Raw genomic sequence first — 24,952 nt, 5'->3', positions numbered from 1 at the left:
AGCTATCTAAGGATGGTACTATAGAACGCCACCTCAAGGTAGGCCTAGTGGCGCCATCTCTTGGTCAGGCCGGAAACTTATCAATCCACCCTCGTAAACTACTATCTACAACACTTTGCCTACGTTTAACTTAGACCGGGCAACTTTGAGTTTTCGAGCGGGTATACTTGAGAAATAACGCTTCAAATAGAGCTTAAATAACATGTAGAATTACAATCAAAGGTCAATTCTTATCTGTGTATAACTAATTCATAAAGGGACACATTTAGAAGGTAGTCTTTGTATCACAATTTATAACTATCACTATTATAACATTATAATTATTATTATCATTATTGTTATCTATAATTATTAATCAGCTCAGTAACATTTTCTTCACATATTTTTAAGTAATGCCCTTTATTACAAAGAAAGTCGTCTCCCTATCTATCAGAAAAGATCGGGGGTAAAACAAAATTTTCTTAATTTACATAGTCAGTAAATTAATTAGTAAATGTTTTCAAGTTCAACTATTTGGCTGAAAATTTTTTTTTACTAAAAATGATGATTTTGATAATCATTTACCTTCTTATCTTGGTAATTCAACTGTCTTTTGAAAAATTCATCCTTTTAGTTTGAAAATTCCTTATTTGGTAAAATATTTAACAAGTTTTTCAAGAAATAATTTTCTATTGTTAATAATTCAACTATTTGTTTACAAATGCAACTATTTTGCAAAAAATTTTAAACAGAGTCTAATTAAAAGTCATATTGTTTTAAAATTAAATGTTTTGTTTATTTTAAAAACTACGTATATTTGGCAGAGAAAATATCAGCGGTTCAGAAAAAAATAACAACATAACCTGAAAACTGTCTAAATTGCAAAAGCATGTATGCAAGCTAACCTTTAAATAATCCTGTACTAATCCGCGAGGGCTTGCTAGCGACTTGGCTCTCTGGATAGTGAGTTGGATGTTGAAGGAAAAAGAAAAGAAAGGCAACTTTCAAGTTATGAACGAAATAAATTGTGAAGACGGGTTTCCGTGAAGCAATACATGTTTCTGGACAGGAACCTGCAATGACAAAATTAGGTAAAAAAAAGTTCTTTGAATAATGTATAATTACAAACCAAAATCAATTTGAATAAAAGAAGCATTATAATTTTAAAGGTACCTTTTTATATTCATAAATTGAGATGCCTCCCAAAAAATTCATCTTTCTAGGTTGAAAATAAAGCCATTTGGTTGAGAATTTTATTATTTATTATTAATGAGTGTTGGTAATTTGTTTAAGTTCGCAGGTAGTACATAACCAGAAAATGTGAATGAAATAAGTTCGAAAATCAGGGCGCTGGATTTTTAAAAACATTGCACTTTTTTGAGTTTCATCTTAAAAATAATCGTACTTTTCGCGGAGGACTGAAAATATATTTTCCGTCACTAATGATAAAGCCACGATAACCTTTGAAGCATTTGTCCAATTGAGTCATCCTTTGATTAACTTTTTATGAGTACCAAAATTGAGGTTTTGTTACCTAATAACGTATTAATAAAGAATATAAAAAATTTTAAACATGAAAATAAAAAAATAAAATTTCTGCAAATTTGAGATATATTGGCCAAAGTTTTCTATATGAAAATCTTGAAAAATTAATTTTGTATATATTAGATCATTTTATTCAGAATATTCAGAAACTATCTAATGTATACGAAAAAAGAGAGGCAAATTATTTTAATTGTATTTTTTATTCAGTATATTCAGTATATCCAGAATTTTCAGTATATTTGAGAACCTTTCTTGAAGACAAATTGAACAAAACTTCAGTTACAAGTTATGGCTGTAATTGTTTAGAAGGTTGAATCACAGTTTTCGATTTAAGTAATAACATTTATGATATTTGCAAAAATGTCCTTGAAGTGTATTCTTAAAGCGTATGTACGAAAACAAGCACGAAGGACGAGAACGTATCCGCGCACCATAGGCATGCTCAAACTTGTCGCGAAACGCCATGCGCGTCGTGGTCAAGCAGAATGTGCCCGCGCAACAGGCATATTTTTTCTATTGAATTATTGAATTAATGATACACATGTTGTAGAGAATCTTCATTTGAAACATCTTTAGTAAACCAGCGTGGAAAGATGGGAAATTTACCACCTACATGACATTCCTTCAGTTCAGTTGCGGTCATTTTTTCAACTGCACCGCTTCTTATGTTGATTTTCATTCTCGGCCGACCATTATTTGTCGCATATATTCCACGAAGAATTCCTGTATACTCCAGAATTGCAAAGACTTCACCATTGGATGTTGATAATACAATATATTCTCGGGTTGGCACAGGCACATATGTACGTCCTATTTGCAATCGAATTGGTTTATTAGCAGGAATAACGTATCTTCGAAATTCAAATCGTCGGTTCTGATTCTCCTGAGGAATAAGCCGGACATATCCAAGGTTTTCAAGTGGATATCCAAGTGCTTCATGAGAAGGAGGCCTGCCTGGAGGAGAAATCGACCTGGCATGAAGAGGGAGCTCCTGAGAATTTTGGTCAGGTGAATGCTGCCTAGCCGAAGATTCTCCAAGATTGTGTTCGACACTGTGATTCCGTTCGGTATGAAGTGAATCGTAATTTGCATAAGCAATAAAGAAATTGTTTGGTAAGATTGAGTGTTGCTTACCTACTGGGCAATCCTTAATTTCGTTTGTGGTCAAATCATAAAATTTACCGCTTATTATATTTATTTTTATGCGCGAATGATTTGAGTCTGTCCTATAAATTCCACGAAGAGTATTACTAGAATCGATTACTGCAAAGACGTCACCATTGGATGTTGATAATACTATATATTCTTGGTTTATCTCAAAAAAATATATCATCTTATCTACTTTTGCACGAATTTTTTTATCGATAGGAAAAACATATTTTCGAAATTCAAATTGCAAGTTTTGATTTGTGTGAGGAATTAGCCGGACATATCCAATTTGTTCTAGTGTCCATCCAAGTATTCGATCAGAAGGTCGCCTGGGTGGAAGAGACCTGGACCTGGCATTAAGAGGAGACTCTTCAGGTTCGCTATGCGGATTCCATATGGACTGTAGGGAGTCTTTTTCTGCGAAAGATTTAATAAAACTGTTTGGGAATATTGGGAGTTGTTTGCCTAATGGACAAACTTTGATTTCATCTGGGGTCATTTTGTCAATTGTACCGCTTATAATATTTATTTTTATTCTCGAATGTTGCCTATTTGTCGTATATATTCCACGAAGAAGCCCAGTAGCCTCAAGTATTGCAAAAACGTCACCATTGGATGTTGATAATCCAATGTGCTCTTGTTTGGGCACGGGAAAGTATGTATTATCTACTGTTCGCAGTCTAATTGGCTTACTGACAGGAAAAGTACATCTTCGAAATTCGAATTGAACGCTCGCATTAGTACGGGGAATGAGCCGAAGATATCCAAGTTGTTTAAGGGAATATCCAAGTACTTGAGTAGAAGGAGGCGTATAAGCAGGAGACTTGGACCTTGCACGAACAGGAGCCTCGTCTGGAGAAAGCCGGTCAGGCGAATATTGTTTGCCAGCATCAGAAGAAGAAGCACCAGTATTACGTTTGCTATGGGGATTTCCGGCGGACAGTGAACTACATTCTGAAAAAAGATATATACAATTTTTTACTTTTCTGCTCATTTTTGTTTAATATCTTTGGCTGAATTCAATGTTTCTTTGCTAAGAACAGCCTTCTGTTGATTTAATTATAGTTACGCGTAATTATTTCTAAATATAATAACTAATATGTTTTTGCTTCGATTTTATCGTCTAATAGAACTGACGTCTATATGGTAACTAATTTCAGTTTTGTATCTGTATTGATTTCTATTTTCTAAATTTATAAAAGGTTCATTTATTTATGCTATATAAATATACAAATCCCCTGCTTAATCAAGATCATTTAAATAATTTTGTTTCAGTTTTTAAATCCACTTTTATGGAAATTACCATTTTCGTTTTTATTTGCATTGTTCCACTGTGAAAAGCTTTTTTATATTTACTTACAGTCTCTATGTACATTCAAAATTTCAACATTGGTTTGGTGAGAAATTAAAAGAATTATTTTGTTCAGGTTCTACTTTCTGATTGTTAATGTGTTTATGCTGGTTCAAAATGATATTGTTTTTTTAAATGTAGCTTTTATCATGAAATTTCTTAATTAGCACAACATTCAGAAAGTTACAGTTTCTGAAGATTTTAACCAGGCTTACAAATTATCTCGATGCAAGATTTTGATTTGACATAAATAAAGAAAGTTCTGGAATCATTTATCATACAGTACTTAGCAAAAATTTCACGATTTCGTTAATTTTTCCAGAGTCTTTATATTCTGAATTGTCTACTTGATTAAATATTGCCGAAGATTAAGTTTCGCAAAGCTCTGTAGGCTTTAAAGTACATATCATCACCGTGAAACTCGGGCTGCGCCCTCGATTTTCGACAGTCATTTGTGAACAGGTTATGTTAAATCTTTTTTTCCTGTAAATTCGGTCATTTTTCGACACATTTTTTATTCATTTTTTTATTTTCAATTTTATTTTTCACGAATAGAAGAAATAGTACGCGTCATATCAAGAATTGATTTTTAACGAAATTGTAGGTCTTTTTTAGAATAACAACTTTTGTTAATTCTTCTTTTTTCATATCCTACATAGTTTGACCACAAAATTGAATCTCTGATTGTTCATTATTTTTTAAACAATAAAAATTTGACTTTTTTATGTCGTGCGTTGTTTGGCTTAAAATTTGGAATTTCGGTTGATTTTCAAAATTTTGAAAATGCTATACCTCTGAAAATTTTCTTTTTATCGAAAAAAGTCATTAGGATCAATTGTTTTTCCATTTTAATACTATAAATATCTGCCCATAGAACAAACAGAGGGGTCTCAAAACGTGAAGATCCCTTGAAAAACTGTAGTGTCAAATTTCGTACAATTCTAATACCTTCTCAATCATAAATTATGAGAATCTAAAAATTAAGTTAAAGTGTATGCATTAAAAGTACGAAAACGATTTAATATTCAATTTTTAGTATTTGAACTCAAAATTATGCTAAAATAAATAAAAGGTCAAGTTCTTTATTTTTAATAACGAAAAATACGTTCTAATTCGTTTGCGATTAATCTTATCATTTTTAAAATGATAATTAGGAAAGCGAGAAGTTGTTTTAAATCTGCTCTCCTAATTTATATCACGAATTAACTCATATTTTGCCGTGTTGGCAATGCTGATAAAGACACAGGAGATATGTACACCTAAAACGTCATATACTGTCAAAACAAAGTATTATTTCAGGCATTATTTCAGACATTACAATAATATTCAGAAAAAAGTGTCTTAATTGTTACTAAAATGAGACCACCGATAAGATGCACAACAAGTTTTTTGTTTGCATTTAACATAATAGCATGAAGTATCTTATTCAAAAAGAGGAGCCGAAAAAAAGATAACATAGTTAAACAAAACTATAGTTGTCTCAGTGTAAATATACAAATGGCATTTAAATTACGATATGTATATTATATTATCATATTCACCAATAGAAACTAGGATGACCGCCAAAATGAAAACGAAATTATAAACCACCCTCATTTTCAGAAAGATTAGAAGAACCTGGTTAATGCTTCAGTGAATAACTTGGTTGACAACTGTATCCTAGAAGCACTCTATTGGCATACCCGAGTACAAATATATACACAAGTAGCAGTTATCTTAAGGAAATATTAAATGACGACTTTATTAGAATCAAGATTGTCCTTCGCAGAAAATGACATCATTCTACACTTTTTATTGCAATCATTATAATTCTGACCTTCTGATCTCAAATGGAAGCTGTGGGTTTTATGTGAAAACTGATTGTCGCCTATTTAATCGAAATTTGACATTTGGGATCCATGATTGAGGAGCTTCCGTAAAGGACCCTATAAAGGTTCCTAAACAAGAACCATTGTCTTAATTTAATTTTTAAAAGAACCTGTACAAAATTGTAAACCACCCTCATTTTCACAAAGATTAGAAGAACCTGGTTAATGCTTCAGTGAATAACTAGATTGACAACTGTATCTGAGAAACACTCTATTGGCATATCCAAGTATAAATACATACACAAGTAGCGGTTATCTTAAGGAAATGTTAAATGATGACTTTATTGGTATCAAGATTGTCCTTCGCAGTAAATGACATCATTCTACACTTTTTATTGCAATCATTAGAATTCTGACCTTCTGATCTCAAATGGAAGCTGTGGGTTTTATGTGAAAACTGATTGTTGCCTATTTAATCGAAATTTGACATTTGGGATCCACTGATTGAGGAGCTCACGTAAAGAACCCTATAAACGTTCCTGAACAAGAACCATTGTCTTAATTTAATTTTCAAAGGAACCTGTAGAGAATACTTTCGAAGGTTTTTTTCCCGTGCAGATTTCTTTGTAGGGTCATGTACAGTTTCCTTCGCCAAATTCCTGCATAGTTGAGAATTGTTGAAACTATGTATGCAACAAGAAAAATAAGTAGAAGGAAAAGTTGTTCAAATATTCTAAAACTACAAAAGAAAATCAAAGTGAAACAATTAATACACAACAAAATGATAAAACACATGTGCTTCATTTGTTACTTATAATATCATATAAGCACAATGTTTATAAAAAATCACTGTTTGAAAATTTACTAACCGTAAACAAAAGAAAAATTTGAGTTTTGAGGGTTTTGACCTTGTATTTAAAAAAAGTATCTGCACGTAATTGTTTCAAATTATTTAATAAATATAATGAATGCAATAATAACCAATGAAATACAAATTAATAAAAGGAAGGTGTAGAAATAAACAAGCTAGTTACAGAAATGTAACCGTTGCGTTGCAGAAACGCTGCTTGTTGCCTGTTTGCTTCTCAGAAGTGCAGCCCGATCAGGGTATCTTTCCCGAAAGATGTATAGGTTTCTTTTTGTTCATTTAGCAAATTAACAATAATATTTTGTTCACATCAATTGTGAATTTTGTTCACTTTAATTCATTTGCTGGAAAATTTAAAATAGCTGTGTACATATAATGGAAACTTTGGTATGTTAGGCGGCGAAGCGCTAGCCCAAAATTCATCTGGCATCACTGCTATATAGTATAAGAAAGCAGTAAGTAAAAGAACCAAAATAAATAAAATTATGAAATAATTATCTTCACTTCGTTACGAGTCTTCAATTAATATTTTATTGATTATATTGATTTGTTTTATGGACTTCACTGTAAAAGGCCGTGAAATTTCCTACAAACCATCAATTTCTCTTCCGTCGTTACGTAGCACATTTTGTATTTTGTTCAAAATCATGTTCATTCTTAACATTCCTAAAATCAGTTCTAAAATCTAAAAATCTAAAATCAATCAATTCTAAAATCAAATTTTAAAAAACTCTCAAAATCACGTTTATTCTTGAATTTTTTATAGGAATACTATTTTTATCGGAAAACCAGGAAAGGATTTTTAGAAGTGAGCTTACGAAATGCAAGGAAAAAGATCCAGGATTCGGAAAAAAAATATTATATGAAAAGAAGAAGTCTGTCAATTCTTGTGGAAAGAAAGACGACTATAAAAATCTCGAACTGTTGTCAGAAGAGGAAATGAATAAAAAATAAGAAGACTTATAAAAAGAAGAAAGATTGATTTGAAACATTTTTCAATTATTTACTTCAAAATTATTATTCCAGATATATTTCATGCTAAATTATTTATTGAATAGAATAATTTTGAACTTCTTTATGTTTTACATTATTTATTTAAATCAGAAATTTAAGTTCGAAATTTAATTTAATAAATTCAATGAAAATGTGTTTTTAAATTACTTTTAATATTTTAGATAAATTTAAAACAAATCAAGCAGGAGTTCGAAATGATCATGAATGAAAAGGACATCAACGATACATTCGTTGGAGCTTTCTCCGCAGTTTATGCTCTAGAAATGTAGGTTTATTGCAAAAAGAAAAAAAAACTTCATTTTTAAAGAGGTCCAGAAATCAATAGAGGATGGTAGTATTGTACTCATTGTTTTAATTTATGATCTTATTATTTATTAATTCAATTTGTAATTAGAAATTGTATTAGAGCTACTGCAATGTTAGCTATCGAGCGCCTCCCTGCTCTCACATGTCGAGACCACCGTCTTTACTATCATTTGCTGTTGATAATCTCGAATTGGAAGCGTTTAAAATTGAAGAAAACTTATCAAATTATTTTAAATTCAATACGTTTTAATTCAAAATATTTTAGACGCGTAAAAGTTGGAAAAGAACAATATTTAGAATAAAAATAATGAAAACTAAAAACAATCATTTCTGAAATTCAAGCTGTAAAAATTAACAAATTTTAGAACTAGGCATTAAATATTGAAGTTTTTTCTTTATTTTAAAAATGTTTTAAAAAGTTAGGAATTTAAAACTTAGTTAAAAAATAAAACAATTTTTCTATTGAACATAGTTGAATTTTGAGAAGTATAATTGAAAATTCTTGACTTCAAAAGAAAATTTTTCAATTCTGCATGCTTTAAATTATAAATGAGATCATTTCAAATTTTGATATAAAGATTTGGAAACGCTAAATCAAACTAATCTTCGACAGACAATGCAATAATGAATTATAGAAAATTATTTCTTCTGTCTTACGATCACGGCAAAATAAAATCAACTTAGAGCTATAATTTCAACTCCATTTATTTTTAGAACAAAATTAAAATTTGGACGATGTTTCGGCGGCACTGCGTGCCTTTTCAGAGTATCTAAATAATTATTATAATAAGCTGATACATAATAAAAATAAATATAAATAGTTAAAAAGAGTTATTATTTATGAGTAAAAAATATTTTTAAAAGATAATACCTTAGTTTGAAATTATTTGTAAGCGCAACAACAATCATTTCAATTTTGGAGTCAATACGCGCCAATTTTTTGTGTCACATTTAAAATAATTTATACGTTATTATAAGTTTAAAAAAACAAGTTTCACAAAACATTGGTTTTTTTTAAAATAGTTGGGAACTTAAAGAAATTCTAAAAAACATTAGTGTACCTAAAACTCACTCAGTAGTTTCCTTACATATTGTGTCGATGTTTGGTAGCATCCCGCTTGATCTTGCTTTAGATTGTATCAAAGAAAAGCTTATCTTAAATCATAATTTAACAAAAATCACGAAGAATGAACTATTAGTAGCCACTGGAACTGTTTTAAATGGCACTGCTTTCTCTTTCAATAACAAATTCTATAAACAGATATCAGGTTGTCCCATGTGTTCCCCCTTATCTCCGGTAGTATCTGATTTAATATTACAAGATGTTGAAAAAAGGGCTCTTGATTTATTAGATTTCACACACATCTTGTATGAAAGATATGTCGACGAAATCATAGCAATTGTTCCTTCCAAAAAATTGACCTTGTGAACGTGTTCAACAATATAAATGAGAGCATAAAATTCAATCATGAAATTGAAATAAACAATGTTAAAAACTACCTTGATTTACAAATAATTAAGGCTTCAAATGGTTCTTTACTAACGATTATCAATGTTGTTACCTTCAATTTGAAAAGAAGTATACACATAATAAGTGTGTTCGACGGGCAATGATCGACTGTACAAGATGTGATCTGAAATAATGCATACCCTAGTTTACTTTTGAAATAGGCCTTCAGCTGACATCGTAATTATTTTGTATGAAAAGATAACAGTTTAAGTTAACGTGCATGGCTACGATCGTGCGAATTTTTCGACTTATTTTTTTTTTAATTTAACTTTTTTACTTTTGAAGTTCAACCCCTTTGTTAAAATTAATTTTATTAGTTAAGAGCCTACCTCTTTTAAAATTAATAATATAACTTAGAAGTTCAACAATTTTATTTTTTTCTCGTATTTGTAACTTTATTCAGAATTTGGATTGTGACCTCAAATGAAATAACTATCACTCATATGAATTGAAATGCAGAAAGGAATGTTAATATTTATACGCAGTCATTAATGCAATTACATAATCACACACTTTATTGTAAAACCAGCATCTTCACCGTACATAGTTTATCAGTCCTTTTCACTCTCGATAATTATAATAAGTAATAATCCAAGAGATCAGATTTGCAAAAACCGAGAAATCATGAGTTCTCACATCGTTCAGTGTGATCATGAGCACGACAAAATATATCTGAAGATTCGCAGACAAGACAGTTCAAAAGAGGAAGCGATTCCGATAGGCTACGAAAAATTACGAACATTACCGAAACTTTAAATTAAAATAAGTCAAGGTATACCAATTATAAGTTATATAAAATTAGTTGACCGCAACATACCGCCCACTTTGGTTAATTATAACCGATCGCACATAATATTTGTATCTTGGTTTAAATTAAAGACACAATTAAAATTTCAAATTTACGACCAATAACTGCTTACAGCTTATATCCAATTATAAATTTCACTATCATCTAAATAATGAGAATATACTGGCAATCGACACACCTGCGTAATTGGACGGTCTAATTTAGATTTTGTAGTTTTAACAGTTACTACACGGACCTTTCCGTCAGGGCCCGGATGACATTTCAGGACACGAGCCATATTCCATTTCGTAGGAGGGAGAAGCTTTTCACGACGGATAATCAATTCATTAGGTTTTATGTTAGAATGAGCTTGATCCCATTTAAAACGCTGCTGCAATGTATTTCAATAATCCGTAGACCAGATTTTTCAGAATTTCTGAAACTTTTTCTATAGCATTGTCAAGAGGTTAAACGACCGTCCTCTACATCAAGGTATGGCATTTCTGGTAGTGATAAAATGGGACCCCCTGTTGAAAAATGACCTGGGATCAAAGGCACGAAATTGTCAGGCACAGAATCAGATTCAATATTTATTGGCCATGAATTCAAACAGGCTTCTATTGGGCATAAGAGCGTAGTAAGCTCTTCGAAAGTTAACTTTTTATCATCAACTGAGCGTCTGAGATGCTGCTTTGTACTTTTGACCCCAGCTTCCTAAAGACCTCCGAAGTGAGATGCTCCTGGGGGGATCATCTTCCAGATAAGACCGTCTGCTGCAAAATAATTACATATATTCGGATCTCTAGTTACCATTTTAAAGTTTCTGCGCAATTCGCGATCAGCTCCCTGAAAAGTAGTAGTAGGACCTACTTCCTCTGCCTCTGAATCTAAGAACGTCAATAGGCCCAAGATAGTCAACGTCACAATTAGTAAATGGTCGCGAAGGCGTTACCCTACTTGAAGGTAAACTTCCCATCAAGTGAATCGGGATTGCGGTTCGCTTTTTTGCGCAAGAAACACAATCACGAATGTATTTTCTAATCAGAGACCGCGATTAATTATCCAAGATTCTTGTCTGAGGACTCGAGTCATTAATTAAACTCCACCATGTAAAGTGCGGAGATGAGCATGTCGAACCATGAGCAATACAATGGGATGGTTTACAAGGATAATAGTATGCTCTTCCTCATAAGAGAGCGTAGACAATTGTAGGCGCCCTCCAAGTCTTTTAAAATTATTATTACCTGAAAATGGAGTTAATTTTCTTAATTAACTTGACCTTGAAGTGTTCCGTTTTATTTGTAAGTTTTTATACTCATCAGAAAACGCCGAAACTTGAACTACGCGTAGCCAATGAATTTTAGCTTTTCTATAATAATCGGGTTCTTCTTTAAATAATGTATACTTTTTTCGAATATCTTTCAAAGAACTTCAAATCTGATAATGGTTTGGATCTTAAGTGCGTAACCATGTCAACGATGGCAACGGTTTGCTTGGAAATCTCCTTTCAGGATTTGTTTTAATGTAAGATTGTGGCCATTTTTCAGCAGAAAGCAGTAACCAAATAGGGCCTGTCCACCAGAGAGGGTGTGTTGGCAATTCTGAGGGTGGTATTCCTCTTGATCCACAATCAGCGGGATTATCTGAAGATGGGATGTGTCGCCATGAAACATTAGGAATACGAGTGATAATTTTATTCACTCGATTGGCGATAAAGGTGGGCCACCGTGAAGGAGATTTTTGCAACCATTCGAGTCCAACTAAAGAATCTGACCAGGCATAGATTAGAATTAAATTTCATTTTAGGGCTTCGATAATATATTGGATAACCTTGCGAGGTGTACGGCTGCACATAATTCCAATTTTGGTATTGAAATTGACTTCAATGGTGCGACCTTTGACTTCCCCACCATCAAAGTGACACACTTTCTATCGAAATATACAACTCGCAGAGAAACGCAAGCTGCGTAAGCCAAGCGAGATGCATCTGAGAACCCGTGAATCTGATATTCACATTGGTTTGCACAAATTTACACCCAACGCGGAAAAGAAAGATTTTGAAGTGTGACCAGCTCCGAACAATAATCACGCCAAAATGTTTCAAGGTCTTCTGGTAATTTCTGAACCCAATCACATCCGCACAGCCAGAGTTCTTGCATTAATATATTCGCTCTAATTATAATTAATATCAAAAATCCTAATGGATCATACATTCGTGCTATAGTTGATAAAATAGATCTCTTAGTATTCTTTTCAGTCGAAGAAATATCTATCCGAATTTTAAAGTAATCAGAGACTAGATTCCACGATAATATAATACTCGAATAGATTATACCTGCTCTGAGTTCGATAGAACAAGTTCGTTACGCTCGTTTGGTATAGTAAATAGTAGTGGATAACTACTAGCCCATTTATCTAAAGAAAAACCACCTCGGGACAAAATGTCTATTAACTGGATTTGTCTTCTATGGGCCTCCTCCAAGGTATGTGCACCAAACAAAGCGTCATCAACATAAAAATTATTCCACAAAATTTCAGCCTTGAGTGGATTAGAATCTTCTTTATCAGAAGCGAGTTGCTGCAAAACTCTAAGAGCAAGAAATGGGGCAGACGCAGCTCCATTGGTCACCGTTAATATACGATGTGGAATGAGACGCTCATCTACATTACTACGGAAGAGTATTCGCTGATTCGCTTTATGTTCGGGTTGTGCCAACAATTTATTTTCGTAATTATAAAACTGTTTAGCAGTTCTGGAATCTGACCATCCTATATTTCCAGGAGGTCCATCCTTAAATGGAAGGCGAACAATATATCTTTCGTCTGAATTACGTAAATGAGTCTCTTGAAAATGATTTTCACATTTTTGTTCGTCCTCTGTTAAATGGCGTTTAACGGGGAATTCCTCAAGTTCCCAAAACGGGGACAAATTTTTTGATATATCACGTATATCGTGAAAATGGTGAACTGCAAGCGTTTTTATGAATGGTATCGATGAGTCAGTATAAGAAACAATCAGAATCCATTCAAAAATAGTTTCATGAGCAATAAGCAATTAGCTAGGTCATTCTAAACTGACGATCGATAAGTGATTCGATAAAACACCAGTAGCGAAAGATGCTGAATTACTGGATAATAAATTATTTGGAGGCGTGCTTGGATTAATCTGAGATATAGAATTCATATACGAATTAATAGGATTATTAGTTGGAACAACATTTTGCGTTGAAAAATCTATCTGAAGATTCGCCGACAAGACAGTGCAAAAGAGGAAGCGATTCCGATAGGCTACGAGAAATTACGAACATTACCGAAACTTTAAATTAAAATGAGTGAAGCTGTACTAATTATAAGATATATCAAATTAGTTGGCCGCAACGGTTCTAAATTTTTATACTTTCTTTTTAATTTGCCTTTTTCGGTAGTATATCGATCATCTCGCTTAGAAATTTAACTACATGCTGAATGTCGAACTACTTTGATAAAATTTAATTTCATCAATTATGTAGAAAGTTCCAGTTCTTTTCGAATCTCTTGCGTTATGTGGGGCGGTACCCGTTCAGTGTTTTTTGTCTGAGAAATTGAACTTACCTTTTTTAGAGCATAGTGATATTTTTAAACAATTACTATTAATTTTTATAATGAGTTTTTGTTTTCTTTTGCCAGCTTCCTTGAAACAGGAAAATAATGATTAATAATAAGACTCTTAAGAATAGCTTATTTAATTTTTTAGTTTTTCTTTTCTTTAGAATTTTTCGGGGACAATTCTGGAGATTTACAAACAGTTTTTTTAATTACTTCATTTTTTTATTTTTTTTAACACAGAAAGAAAGGAAGCCTTAGGAATTATAAGACGCTTTCTTTGCAATGTAATTACCAGTTACATATATTTTATTCGGAATACGGATTAGAAAAATAACTGCATTTGAATACCTATGACAGGAAAAGTGTGCTGACTGCAGATACGATATTATCGTCTACTAAGTATTCAATAGAAAAATACACTTGATTTTATCAAGACGTAATAAGATACGAAATGCATGCATGAATAAATAGTCCTTATTTCTGTGAAGTTTTTTTCACATAATAAATCATCTGATCTACATTTTTGAAGAAATCTAATTAAATATCTTGAAATACTTCAGGATCACTTGGAACATAATGAAATCCTTTTTTAAAATCTCGCCCTGCTGTGTCTCTCATTGCTTGTGGATAATGATGCCACGCGACTTTAACAAACAACCAATATCTTCCAAAGTTAAAAATTGTTCATTAATTTCGCTCTTCACGCAGAAAATAAGAAGTAATCTAAGTTGTATATTTAAAAACAAAGTTCGGTACGCTTTTGAGAGTATTAGATTTTAGTTGATCTTCTTTTATTGAATTAATGATACACATGCTGCAGAGAATCTTCATATGAAACATCTTCAGTAAACCATCGTGGAAAGATTGGGAATTTATTACCTACATGACATTCCTTTAGTTCAGTTGCGGTCATTTTCTCAACTACACCGCTTATCACGTTTATTTTTATTCTCGGGCGACCATTACTTGTTGCATATAATCCACGAAGAATCCCAGTGTACTCAAGTATTGCAAAAACGTCACCATTGGATGTTGATAATACAATATATTCTCGGGTTGGCACTGGCACATAGGTATGTCCTATTTGCAATCGAATTGGCTTATTAGCAGGAATAACGTATCTTCGAAATTCAAATCGCCTGTTCTGATTTGCCAGAGGAATAAGCCGAACATATCCAAGGTTTTCAAGTGCATATCCAAGAGCTTCATAAGAAGGAGGCCTGCCTGGAGGAGAAATTGACCTGGAATGAAGAGAGAGCTCTTGAGAAGTTCGGTTAGGTGAATGTTGTCTAGTAGAAGATTCTCCGGGAATGCGTTCGCTAATGTTATTCCGTTCAGGATGTAGTGAATCGTAATTTCCAAAAGATTTAATAAAACTGTTTGGGAAAATTGGGTGATTCTTGCCTACTGGACAATCCTTAATTTCATTTTGGGTCATATCATAAAATTTGCCGCTTATCATGTTTATTTTTATTCGCGAATAATATCTATCTGTACGATATATTCCACGAAGAATTTCACTATTATCCATTATTGCAAAAACGTCACCATCAGATGTTGATAACACCAAATATTCTTGGTCTGTCCCTAACAAATAGCTCATACTATCTATTTTCATTCGAAATCGTTTATCGGTAGGGAAAACGAATTTTCGAAATTCAAATTGCTGGTTGTGATTTTTGCAAGGAATAAGCCGAACATAACCAAGTTCTTCTATTGTATGTTTAAGTACTCGATCAGAAGTAGGTCTGCCCGGAAAAGACCTGGACCTAGCATCAAGAGCAGACTCCTCAGGTTCGCTATAAGGATTCCATACGGACTGTAGGGAGTCGTCATTTGCATAAGTTTTAATAAAACTGTTTGGGAATATTGGAAAATTTTTTCCCACTGGACAAAGCCTTATTTCATCCTGGGTCATTTTCTCCATTGCACCGCTTATAATATTTATTTTTATTCTTGGATAACCGGTATTAGTCCCATACATTCCACGAAGAATCCCAGTATACTCGAGTATTGCAAAAGAGTCGCCACTGGATGTTGATAATACAATATGCTCTCCTGATGGCATGGGCACGTATGCATAGTTTTCTGTTCGCAGTCTAATTGGTCTTCCAACAGGAGAATAATATCTTCGAAATTCGAATTGAATGCTTTTATTTTTGCTGGGAATGAGTCGAATATATCCAAGTTGTGTATGTGAACATCTAAGTACTGAAATAGAACGAGGCGTATTAGCAGGAGACCTTGACCTGTCACGAATTGGAGCCTCGTGTAGAGAAAGCCGATCAGGCGAATCGTTTTTTCTAGCAGAAGAAGAAGAACCAGGATTAAGTTTGCTTTGAGGATTCCCGGTGGAATGTGAGCTACATTCTGTAAGAAAAAATATACAAATTTTTGCAGTCTGCTCATTTTTTGTCTATATCTTCGACTGTATTCAATATTTTTTTGCTTAAAACAGTATAATGTATAAACGCTATGATAAGCTTAATGCCAATTAACGATTTTCTGCTATACAAAAAAAATTAAAAAAACAAACATTTTTTGATAGACACAATTCTTTCAGGAAAATATGCTTCTAATTAGTTTTTACTGGCTAACCTAAGTTCATGGTTTTACCTTGGAAATTTATTCTGCATTTCTTCAAATTCGCTTGAAATACTAGTAAACTTCAAATAATTCATTTATTTTTATTCTATCAAATTTGAAAGAACTTTAGAATTATTATTAATACACTTCTAATAAACTAATCTTAGTTGCGTTTTGGGTTAAATATTATTATGATCTTAAGAAGCTGTTTGTGAAACCAGCATCGCATTTGCAAAAAAAGTTTGAAATCAATTTCATTTTTGTCTCCTTCTTAGTTCACTTTAGAATGAGTATTTGGAAATTTCTTATTACTTGAAATGAAAAAATTCTAAGCCTTAGAGTAAGCATTTTCTTATCTGATTGACCGTGAAAAATTTTTGCAAACCGAGAAAGACACGGGAATTTTTTTCGAGTAAAATAGCAGTCCAGACATATGTCCGCACATACTTAAATATCAGTATTTTGGTCAATTTTTATTTTCGAGCAAAAACATTGTCACCTTCATTATGAAATTATAAAACGAACATGGTAAAAATATTTTTTCAAATATTTTGTCAGTCGAAAATCCAACAGAAATGATTCTCACAGCCCTGATTGTTTATGGTTTGGCGAGTCTCAAGACTGTACGAACGAGATAACTTAAAAATATGATAATAAATTTTTAATCAATGTTTTCAAAAACATTTTTTTAAACATTAAAAAATTCGACTATTTTGGAGAAAGTATCTTTGTAGGTTGAAAATTTAAACCATTGATTAACAATTCTGTAATCATTGCTAGAAAGTAATTCATTTTATTAACAAATTTAATTCTTTTCCTGAAGATAAATCTTATTTGCTTTAAAATTTGATTGTTGCGTTAAAAATTGCCTATTTTGTTGAAAATTCCTCTCTCCGAATTGAAAATGTTACTCATTGTTATAAATTCCCGCGGTTTGGTGGGAAATAGCAAAATGTATTATTTTATGTTCTAAGATCTGGTTGAAAATGCGTATCTTGTCGTTAAAAATGATATTGTGATTTTAAATGTACGTTGTTACATTGAAAAATTAAGCTATCTCCGAACAAATTCGTCCTAATAGGTTGAAAATAAAGCTATTATAAAAAAAATGAAGAAAAAATTTTTTAAAAAGATTTAGAAATTTCAATCCAAATATGCCTGCTTGATACGAAATATATTTTGAAACTATTACCATGAAATTCTCTAATTAGTCGCATACAATGAACTCAATGTTTCGGTAATTTTTTCAGTGTTTAGGGTATTTTCCCTGAACATTTTTCGGCAAAACTTCCTAAACATGTCGGTCAATTTGATTCACATTTTCAGAATATTCCTCGAAATAACTTCGGGAAAATTCCACAACAATTGGGGTAACTGTTACAGAGCTGAAAGAATTTTCGCTGAGGGTCTTTTTCACGATTAAAGAAAAACTACTGAGCATTTGTATCGGGTCTCATGCAGGAACCTATAAAGGGTCCTATATAGGATCCTATCTCCTCTTTCGTCTTTTCTGTCCTTTTTCCAAAAATTTTATTTTTTTATTTTTAATCTTATTTTTTACGATTGAAAGAAAATCTACTCGTTCTATCAAAAAATGATTGATAATAAAGTTATTTAAAAAAAAATTTAATATTTTTATTTTGAATGTCATTTTTTACGACTACAGCAAAAACTACGTGTCATATAACAAATTATAGCTCTTCTTTGGAAGAAGTTTTGTATAATTTTTTTCGTAGCTTGTGTCGTTAGTCCAAAAAATTTTATTTTTTGCTTTCAAAAAGCAACGTTTTTCTTATCTAGACTTTTTTTATATTATTCTTTGTTTGGCTTCAAATGTTCATTTCAACTCAGATAATTTTCTTTTTATAGAAAAAAGTCATGAGGATGAATGTGTAGAGTTTCTTAGTACAATTTGATGACAACCGACAAAGTGAAATTTTCCATAAAACCAATACCTTCTCATTAGGATGAGAATGTAAAAATGAAGTTGAAGTGTGCGCTTTAAGAGTACGAAAACGAGTTGATGTTTAGTTTTTAGTATTTATACTTCATTTTATGATAAAATAAATAAAGAGAGAAACTTGTGTATCACATTCGAAATCTTGATAATGTTTCAAACTCAAAATTAATTGGATTTGATTAAAGTAATTATACGCTCCCAATTCCCTCCGGTTATCTGCAGGCAAAATATAGCTTTGTCTGCTTTTCATTTGTTGAATTCTAATTTTAATATTTTTCTCAATTAACTTTTGTGAACAAAGATTCCGAAAAAGAATATTTTTAACAATATTCTAATTTCCTTTGTGAAATAAAATACGAGGTATGTTCAAAAAGTACGCGAACTGTTTGAATTTCGCGGCTCGAGTTGGTTTCAGGAGAATCCGCTTGGTGTCGATAAGTTCGTGCAAAAATCGACGTCTGACCACTAGGGAGCTTGCCGAAGAGTGTGGGATATCAGTTGGATCTTGTTACGAGATTTTGACCGAAAAATTGAAGATGCACAGCGTCACTGCGAAATTTGTGCCACGCCTGATGACCGACGACCAAAAAGCCAATCGCGTCCGGGTTTGTCAGGAACTGCTTGATCGTTAAGATAAAGATGAGAACTTTTTGTCACGAATTACAAAAAGGCCAGAACTGTGGAGAAGTTACAACTGGTTTTTCCATCACGACAACGATCCAGCTCACTTAGCACTGAGAACTCGTGAGTTTTTGGCCAAAAACTCGATTACTGTTTTTCCCTACCCCCCATACACACCTGACCTTGCTCCTTGTGACTTTTTCTTGTTCCCAAAACTATAAAAACCCCTCAAAGGAAGAAGCTTTGAGACGATTTCGGAGATTCAGGCAAATGCGACGAAGGAGCTGAAAGCCATCACAAAAGAAGCGTACCAGGACAGTTTCAACAAGTGGAAACACTGTTGAGGAGAGTATTTTGAAGGAGACCCCGACGTGTAACTTCCAAATAAAGTACATTTTTTTTATCACCTCAATCCGCGTATTTTTTGAACAGACCCTGTATGTGAAAAACCCAAAGCTCTTTCAACTAAGTTTTTGATCACTGCAACTTTGTTTTGAAAAGGATGCGCAAAAAAGAAATTTAATTGTCTACCTAAATACGTATTTTTTCTGTACCAATTGTTGATGATATTACCATCCTAACCTTTAATTACTTCTGTGTCTAGAAAACTGATTGTATTATTCCTTTCCATTTTATGGGTAAATTGAAGTGTTGGATACAAAACTGTGAAAAGCATTGATAACCATCTGAAACTTTGCCAGAGGAACACATACAAAGGTATCATCAACATATCCAAGATAAAAATGCAAAGCTAAACCTAACTTCTTAAAAGCAAAAACCTCCAAATCCTCCATAACAATTTATGCTAAAATCGGAGAAAAGATTGCACCAATGAGCGTAACAAATTTTTTCTATGAAAAGATCCATCAAATTAAAAAAAAGTTTAGTTCATAATAATAATTATCTCTTTGAAAAATTCTTTTTGACATATTCGAGTACGTCTTCGAATATTATCCCATCTATTTAAATTTCCCTGTTCAATCAAATCAAGGAGTATACTCTTATATCTTTTCCTAAAAGTCGTTTCTTTCTCCAATTTTTAAGCATCTTGAAAGTGTCTCTTTTTAATTCTTTTAAAGGATTTTCATTTAATAAATCAAAATTATCATGATTGCAAAGTAAGTTCTCCATATCCCTAACAAAATATAATTTTTTTATACAAACAATAATAATATTATTCTTATCAGCATGCATGCAATTTATATCAGGCATGTTTGTAAGAATACTTATTGTTATCAAGATACCTTTAGAAATCTTATAATTAAAATTTCTATCGTGCGAACAATTTGGGTCAACAAAGCTCTTTCATTTAAATTTTGCTCTTGAATATAAGTTTGTTGATTGATCAAATTAGAATTACTCTCGTGTATTTTATCATTGCTTACAAATTTGTGATTAAGAAAAAACTGATGTTTAAAAAGGCCAATAAATTCATCTTGTTGTAAACATGCCTCTTATTCACTTCTGATAAGCACTTTGTGTTTTTTCTTCAAATTTTGATAGGAACATTCGATGGTGGTTGCCTTTTGGTCGTTGGATTCTTCTTGTTATTTTTAGAATTTATGCACATTAAGTTCTTTGTTTTAATTAACAAAAAATATATTTTAATTTTCGCCATTATTCATATCATTTTTGAAATAATAATTAGGCAGTCGAAAGGTTATTTTAAATTTGCTCTGCTAATTTGTAACTCGAATTCATTTATACTTTGCCGTTTTGGCATTACTGATAAGCACGGAATGGCCACGTATATCTAAGACGCCTTCATTTTTGGCACCATACACGGTGTTCTCATTTGGTACTAAAATGAAAACACTGTTGGCATGCCGGAACACTTCTTCATGTTGCATTTAAAATAACAGCATGAAATTATCTCATTGAAAAGAGGACACGAAAAAAAAGGTACTGTAATAAACGAAATGAATAGTTGTGAATGTGTAAATATACAAATGGCTATTAGATTACTATTAGGTATAGTATATTATCATATTCACCAATAGAATTTAGAAGGACCGCCGAAATGAAAACGAAAGTATGAACCACCCGCATTTTCGCAAAGATTGGAAAGACCTGGTTAATGCTTTAGTGAATAACTTGGTTGCCAACTGTATTTCAGGAACACTATTAGCACATTCGAATAGCAATATAGATTTATATATACATACAAGTAGCGGTTATCTTACACAAATATATGTGAAATAACGACTTTGTTCGTATCAAGATTGTCCTTCGCAGATGACATCATTCAGCACTTGTGTATAAGATCCATATAATTATGATATTTTTATCGCAAATGGAAGGTGTTGGTTTTATGTGAAAACTGATTGTCGCCCATTTAATCGAAATTCGACATTTTTTATCCATTGATTAGGACGCAATAATTTTTACTTTGATTTTTGTCTGTCTTCGTTCTAAGTAAACACCAAAGCTTTCAAAGAAATTAGTGGATTAGATTTTTCTTTGAAAACTTTTCAATGCTCAAAAAGGGAAGGCGATTCAGCTGGACATCTATTTTTGAAAGAAGATTCATTGGACATGCTTCGGATAAAATCAAAAATTCAATTTTCCGGCGGAACCATGTATTTTAAATAAAATATACCGCATACAATTGTTTATCTTAAAACGATCTAGAAATTTTTCAGGTACAATTTTTTGATAACACATATACTTTTTTTTTAAATGTGAAAAATATTACTAAAATTTTAAATATCCATTTTCCGGTGAAACTGTGCGATGTTAGGTAAAATCTTCAAAAATAAATTTTTCCTTCTAAAACGGTCTACAATTTTAATTGAAATTTTTTCATTAAACTATGTATACAACTACAAAAATAATAATATATGTATTTTTTGTATGTATATGCAATATATAATAAGGACTAATTATTGGTAATTTTTATTGATTTAAACATGATAGAATTCAAATAATAATGACACAAAACAAATTCGAGACAAAAATTTTTTAGGAACATGAATATATAACCAACAATAAAAAAAATTTAATAAAGGACCCTCTTGACAGCATTAGGGTCTTTTATCCAGTCTGAAGTATGTCAAATTTGATATCTAAGTCTATTTATAATGAATTATTGACTCAGACGAAAAACGTCGCTATTTGCTATCTATTTATTAACAAAAGCACTTAAAAATATTTTTCCAATCAGGTAAAACGGCAGAGAAGAATTAAAGTAAAATAAAGAACAAAAAATCATATCATAAAAAGCGTATCCTTTATTTTGTACTATCATAATCAAAATCAAAATCAAAATCCTAATCAAAGATCAAATATTTTTAACAGAAAATAAGAAAAAAATTACAGTTTTCAATGTTTCATTCTAAAATCAATAAAAGTTTCACACGTAATAATTTTGAGTTCAGGACAAAATAACCTTCTGCAATATGTAAGATTGAAAAAGCTGCTTACTTTATTTCAATTTTGAAATAAAGCCACTACAGATTTCATGTTCTAGACTAAAAAAAATTGTCTTATTTCGCAAAAAAGCCAAATTTATTTTTGACCTTCATTTTCGAAGGTCAAATACGTATCTGAATAACAACATTTTTCCCTATAAAGAACTATTTAATAGCGAAACTAATTATCTGATTATTAATCAGTTGTTTCTTGAAAATGCGTCTTTTTGTTGGCTATAAATGTTTTGGATGATAATTCACCTTCTAAGATTGACAATCCAACTGTCTTTTGAAAAATCAGTCCTTTTGATTAAAAAATGCGAAAATTCATACTTTAAGTAACGTAAGATTATTGTAAATGGTCCATAAAATCCATTTAAAAAATTATGCTATCATTTATAAGATTCGTTTTAATTTTTTAAGTTTGTTAAGAAGCTATATAGAGGAAAAAAAGTTTACGAGAGATGAAAAATTTTAAATAAAATATTTCTGTTCATTTCGAGATGCTATTATTTATAATAAACTATGCTATTATTTAAAATAAAATTATTATAAATAATTTTAACGGTTTTATTTCACATTGATTTTGGATTGATGTTTTTTCCTGCTGAGGAGAACAATTGACTCTCGAAACATCGGCAAAATTTTTATAATGGAATAAAGGATCTTCTCAACATCATGGTGTTTTCCTTGGTCTGAACTATGTAAGTTTTGTACATCTTACTATATTTATAATTATAATAAAAAAGAAAAATAATATTTTTTAGCATTTTAATCATCTTTCAGGCTTGAAAATTGAACTGCACCGTAAAAATGCAACGATTTTCTTAAAATTCGTCTGTGTTAATTAAAGTTCAACAATTCGCACATTTTTATTCTTTAATAAATAATTTGGTTGTAATATAACATAATTCCGTATGATGAATATGCTAGTGCTTAATGAAAGGAAACGCTGATAAAAGCGATAGTAATTATCTCACTTACAGGTGAGATAACGACATTGCACGTGTCAAGGTTGTTCTTCTGAGATATTTCTATTAAATTTAATTTTTTTATCATCTTTATTATAATTATTCCATTCTCATACATGAAAAGGAAGGTTTTCGATATATGTGAAAATGGAGTATCGCCGATTTTATCAAAACACGACGGTGTCGTTTATGACTACGCATAAAAACAGAGAAATCATTTTTGTTGTAGATCATTTTTTCTGCATTTGAAATAATACCTTTTACTCTCAAAATGAGAATTCTATCTGAATCGGCGTTTTCCTGTGTAAGTTTTACGATTGGTTTTGAAAAAAAGTCCACTGGTCTTAGAACGAGAAGCTTAAGCGTTGATAAATCAATAGAATCTTATCTCATGGACACTATACTACAAATTTAGGCTTTTATTTTAGTCTTTGCGATATCGTAAAGACATCGTCACATCATCCGACGTATTTGGGGTATTGGGAAGACACCTTAACGACATGGACATAGGATGTCGTAAAGTTGTCGTAAAGATGGCGTGGCGATGTCGTAAAGAGGTCGCCAAATTTTGTTCCCACTAGATCGAGATAGTTTCTCCTTCAGAACTGATTCGTCTTTTTGGGTTTCTTTGAAGCCAAAGGTGTTCCTTTTTGTTGCAACTTCTTTGAAGTAACAAATTAGTTTTAACGGAAAATTCTTGTTTTGTGTGTTAAAAGAAAGCTCAAATTTACTTAACATATTTAAATAATTCACGCTGACAGGTCCTCTTCATGATCCTCGGTGGATCCTGCAAATATTCCTCTAACCGAACCTGCGCACGAATCGGTGGAGGTAATCTTTAGAGTACAATCCTGCATGCACGCCAAATTCCTGAGCAAGAACCACCGTCGCAATTTAATTCACAATGGAACCTGTACAGGATACTTCTAAAGTTGAATCAAACAAAAAGTATCAGCAGTTAACGTTTTACGAAAAAACACCACTTTATGACCTACAACACATTTTTTATAAAAGAATTTAATTCCATTGTCAAAATAATGCTTTTAAAAATAATAGCTGAAAATGATATTGCAATTTTTTATATAAAATAATATTCCTTATCAATCATTTTTTGGTTGGTCAAGCCCATGCGTATTAAATTTGAAATATAATGTGAATAGGGAAGTCTTCTACCAAATGATGGATGACAAAGGAACGAATAACATTTGTTTATTATTTGCAATGTCTTTAAAGTTTCAACAATAAAAATACAAAAATCACTTATACATCCCAGCTGTAAATTCAATGAAAAGCATTTCTAAAAATAAACACAGAATCTATAGCTAATCGAAAACTGCGCTTTCTTTAACTGAACCAGTGAAATTGTCGCTGGTTGAATCAGTATGTTGCATTATCAATTGCGAATCAGTAATTTTCCAGCTTTCACTTGTAAATCCAGTAAGTCATTTAATTGAAACAGTGCTACTGAATATTCTAGTGAGCCACATAATAGCTTCAATTAG

This window comes from Belonocnema kinseyi, chromosome 2, assembly GCF_010883055.1.
Source record: "Belonocnema kinseyi isolate 2016_QV_RU_SX_M_011 chromosome 2, B_treatae_v1, whole genome shotgun sequence".
NCBI classification, from domain to species: domain Eukaryota; kingdom Metazoa; phylum Arthropoda; class Insecta; order Hymenoptera; family Cynipidae; genus Belonocnema; species Belonocnema kinseyi.
The sequence above is the reverse complement of the archived record's forward strand: the minus strand, read 5'-3'. Positions refer to the sequence as shown.